Raw genomic sequence first — 5,030 nt, 5'->3', positions numbered from 1 at the left:
GTGTGTCTGATACGATGCTATGGCATTTGGTAAAGTGATACTGGGCAAACAGTAGATGAGTCAGATGTTGGAGTGCTACCCTGTTACACCCTCCATCAGTATGCGTCTCAGATTGATTTTCACTGATCGTTAGATGCATGGATGAAGGGACAGTGCAGTACTTGTCATGGGGGACAGTTGAAATCTGTTAGCAGATCTATATACTAACTGTTGACCTGCTGATACTGTATGAGTGAGATGATAGACGTAGAAGAGAAAGGGCTCTATGCGCAGTGGAAAGTGGAATTCCTTTTGGATATGTCATTAAGCACAGCCTTGCCACGCCAAGACATCAAATTATGCTGCTAAAATGGGGTATTAGCAGATAATTCAGTGAGGCACTCAACTATAACTCACTGAGAAACTTTTATCACATCGCAAAGAGAATTTTGAATTGAGAAAACGTGTTGGACAATGGACATAGGCTATTTACCTTCATAAGCCGAAGGGTCGTTGGCACCACAGGCGATCTGTCAATAAGCTCTCTCTGTCCTCGCACGAGTGAGTACACTCTATTACGCATGGAGAGAATTACAGCATATTGCATGCCTCGCGCAAACAAACGTTGCGAGACGGGAATCTGATTGGTTTTCATTGACATAATGCCCAGCCTTGCCTGGCCACGCCTGTGAATAATTCTGGTAGTTAAGACCGCCCAAATCCAGTTTGTGCAGGCATTTTGAGGCACAGATGATTTTGCCACGGCTCTAATTTGCGCTTGCGACAGGTGCCGTGAACGTTTGCGCATGCCCGCCGAGAATTGCATCCCCAACATATTTCGGGGCTGTTTTAACTTAGAAATCAGGGAGGTCACGTCTACCAGACGATCATATCACTTTTAAACCGTTACATTTCTGTATAAATCATTACAAGTAGCTCCCGTGAGGTGGGGATGTTTTTTTTTGCTGCTCGGCGGGGGAGCAAAACTCGGCAGAACACCTGGCGGACGGCGCAAAGCGGAATGCTATCTTCCGTGCCTTAAGGCACGCGCAAACAGGTGCGCAAGCGCTATTAGGGGATAGCGCCTGTCGGAAGATAGAGCCCAAAGACAGTTTTACATATGTGAACCAACAAGGGAAAAAATGCATGTTTGAACGGCTACAGTTGTAAAAGCTATCAAGTTATATATTGGGCTTCTGGGTAGTGTAGCGGTAGATTCCCTGCTTACCAACACGAGGGTCGCAGGTTCGTATCCACGTGTTACCTCCGGCTTGGTCGGGGTCGGGATCGGAGGTAGGGGTGTGCCACCTTAGGCACCTCACGATTCGATTCGATTACGATTAAGGGTGCTACGATTCGATTATTAAACGATTATTACGATTATTACGATTAATCACGATTTTCGATGCATCTTTTTCACCAAACAGGATTTTTTTTAAGCAAGGTATATTTGTCAGTATCCATTAATTAAAGTAAACAAACAAATGTACCTCCATTATCTTCAGTTGCGACTGAAGTCCACGCATCACATGTTACAGCCACCCTGTGAAGAAAGCATGCTTTCTTCAGTGATTCCAGTTTCCAGTACTTAGGTTTTGGTCTCGTTTTACAGTTAAGGAACTGCCTTTCGGGCGAAATACCGTATTTTTTGCAAATAAAGCAAAAAATAATTGCCAAAAAAAAGAAAAAAAAAAAAAAAAATCGATAATCGAACATTGTGAATCGATTTTAATCGTCACGTGACTCATCGCGATGCATCTAAAAAACGATTAATCGGCACACCCCTAGTCGAAGGTTGGGGTGGGAAGCCGGATTGGAGGTATGTGTCCTGGTCGTTGCACTAGCGCCTCCTCTGGTCGGTCGGGGCGCCTGGTCGGGGCGGAAGCGAACTGGGGGGAATAGCGTGCCGTGATCCTCCTATAGTGCTACGTCCTACCGGTGAAGCTCCCCTTGTCAGGTGAAAAGAAGCTGGCTGGCAACTGCGCATGTGTCAGAGGAAGCATGGTGCTAGTCTTGGCTCTCCCCAGATCGGCAGAGGGTAGAGCAGCAACCGGGGCAGTCAATTGGGGGGAATCAGAAAAGAAAATATTAATAATAACAAAAGGTTCAGATAGAACCTTCACAATTTTGTTGAAATATTGCAATGAAGGATTCAAACTAAGCACTATGCAGTATGATGGGTTTTGAGTTTTGTCATGTGTTGAATGAGCCTGTACTGTTGGTCACTGGTGTTGATGTCGATGACCGTGTACTTTTTGGATCAGTGGTTTGGGATAAATGTGAGCTGTGCTAAAACTATACTTAACTAACTATACTGTGCAGCTGACTCAGCAGCTCATCATGACACATATACAATAGGTTGAGGCCACGTCTCGTCATAGACAGTCCGCATGTCTGGGAACGCCCACAAAATGTTAAACGGCTGGCGCACGAGTGGGGTAAAACCTAGGGGTGGGGGAAAAAATCGATTCACCTAAGTATCGCGATTTTTTGAATCGATCTTTTATTCCAGAATCGATAATCGAAAAAAAAAAAAAAAAAAAAAAAAAAATTTGGTGCTTGCAGTCAGGCCACTCACTGAACAACAGGCCAGGCGCCGCCTACTGGTTTACTAGTGGTTTTATTACTTTATTAGTTAGTCTGAAGTAATAATTACACTTCAGGGTTAAAGTGGGTGCATCTCATTGTAAAATTGGACTTCAAACGGCCCAAATCTGGCTTCAAACAGCCCAAATTGGGCTTCAAGCGGCCCAAATTTCACGCGCGTCGGCCCATATCGGCCTGGCCTGCTTGGTATCTAATGCCCGGCCTGAATTATGATCCCAGTCCGCCCCTGTTTTTAACTATATCGCCCAACCCTACTCATGATATATAATATACAGTCTCTAGTGTATGATTCAACTTTTCCCATGTTCTAATCTAGTGTAAAAAAGCAAACAAACTGAAAAAAGAAAAGAAAAAAATAAACAAAAATCGCAATAAATCGTAATATCGAATCGCAATAATCGTAGAATCGCAATACTTAAGAATCGCAATATAAATCGAATCGGCACCCAAGAATCGTGATAGTATCGAATCGGGAGATGAGTGAATCGCCACAGCCCTAATAAAACCGCCCATATATCTCAATGGGCTGACTCACCAAAAGACGGTGCTGCGGCTCTAAACTACAGGTTTGGGGGGTTCTAGAGCAGAACACAAGACGTCTGCTCAGATGTGCGTTTACTGCGGTGGTTAAATCCCCCGATCGTGTCTGCCTGGGCTGGGCTATCAGCTAAATTCTAACTTTGCTGAATGGATAGAACGGGGGAATTTACCCCACCCTGACCACGCCCCCAGGCTAACCCAGCGTCTATTGTGGGCGTTCCTAGAGCCTGTATGGGCGTTCCCAGACATGCCGACTGTCTCTATACCATGTCATCGTGTGGGTTTGTTTCTGACGGATTGTCATGTCATTTCACCCCGTCTCTCTTCAACCATTCCTGTCACGATTCACTGTGTGCAGCACTATAGCCAGTGAAACACAAACGTAATTACATCTATTAAAAAAAAAGTATGAATTATAACAAAATCACATGTATTTTCTTTTAGGTAACAAAGGCTAAATTATAATATTCAGCACCATGAAAGAGTATTCAAACCCTTTAATGTTGATCTTTGATTACAGTAACTTGCATTAACCCGTTGATACCTGATGCAGCATTTGCGTGTACCGTATATACCTCATTTGTGTGTGTATCCCTTTAAGACCGCGAACCGCGTCACACGGTTCGCGGTCTTAAAGGGATACACACACAAATGCTGCATCAGGTATCAATGGGTATCAAACTTGACTGTCATTTCATTTCTCCTCATAAACTATTACAGCAGACAGAAGAGCAGACCAAATCCAATGTGAGAATATGTGAAAAGGAAGAAAGTCAAACACGATCACCCCCCCCCCCCCTTACTTCACCATCCATGTCAGTGTTTCCCCTACCGTTCTACAGGCCTGGCAGGCCCGCCAGGCCAACGGCGCCCCCGCCAGGCCAGAAAAAGAATAGCAAAAAAAAAAAAAAAAAAAAATCTCCCCAAAATTTCAATAAACCTTTATGGCATATTATTAGAATACAGCAATACTGGTGTTGACAGTGTTGACAGTAATAGAAGATGCCAAATCATTCAAAACAATTAAGCATTTTGCTTTTAGGAGCATTGTGCCAGCGTGCAGCGCTGTTCCAAAACGTGTCAACGTGTGTCATTGTTGCCTGGGAAACGCACATCCCATAATACAACTGTTCGCATCGCATCCCATAATTGTATAATGATACTTGGGATGCCATTGCCTACCGTTGCGGTCGAGGTACGTTTTGAAATCCCTCCAGCCCTGAAAACTTTTCTAGGGAAAACACTGCATGTTTTAGTTTGTCTGTCTTTCCTTTGGTGTGGTCGTGTGGTTGCTCTGGCTGTGGTTGGTCAAACTGTGGTATCATTGAGCCCGGGTGGTGCTTGGTGCCACTGGCCCTCTGAGCTGTAACAGGGTGGACTCTTCAGACACGTGCTTGTTGGTAATCTGAGCATCGAGGCATATGCTGCATCGGGAGGCTGCGTGCAGGTTGCCTAGCAACTGCAAACAAATACCTCCCTGGGCTCAAATGTCCCCCCCCCCCGTCCCCCAGAGCCATGTAGATAGAAGAGTCTCGACATCTCCATTCACTCCAATGGACCAGTTTTTTACTCTCAAGAGTTCCAGGAAGTAAGGTCCTGGATTAAAGCAGCACTGTCGAGTTGCAGCAAAATAGACAGTTTGTGTTGTACTCTGAAAGGGTTTTTCATCCCTTGAATCAAATTGTACATTATCAGCTTTATTTTAACATGCAAAAGTAGCGCGAGACCCATTCCTGGCTGTTCATTGGCTAATGAGTCTCGCATTTTGGTCCTCCGCTGACGCCACTCTCTCTCTGGATTGCTCTGGTTCCCCCCCAATACACTTCTGCAGCAAGCTCTGTCTCTCTCTCTCTCTCTCTCTCTCTCTCTCTCTCTCTCTCTCTCTCTCTCTCTCTCTCTGGGTC

General features: G+C 45.0%; 1 long non-coding RNA gene across 1 annotated transcript in view; it reads right to left on the bottom strand.

The window, feature by feature from the left end:
* Positions 1 to 2,376: 2,376 nt before the first annotated feature.
* The window catches only part of LOC310800170, a 129,949-nt gene continuing 127,295 nt past the window's right edge, over positions 2,377 to 5,030 (bottom strand). The window contains exons 2-3 of the long non-coding RNA XR_014553855.1: positions 3,093 to 3,302; positions 2,377 to 2,424 (exon numbers count right to left, since the gene is read on the bottom strand). This is a non-coding gene — a long non-coding RNA (uncharacterized lncRNA). The remainder of the gene's footprint in view (positions 2,425 to 3,092; positions 3,303 to 5,030) is intronic.

This window comes from Poromitra crassiceps (assembly GCF_964638095.1).
Source record: "Poromitra crassiceps genome assembly, chromosome: 29".
Classification (NCBI taxonomy): domain Eukaryota; kingdom Metazoa; phylum Chordata; class Actinopteri; order Beryciformes; family Melamphaidae; genus Poromitra; species Poromitra crassiceps.
The sequence above is the reverse complement of the archived record's forward strand: the minus strand, read 5'-3'. Positions and strand labels throughout refer to the sequence as shown.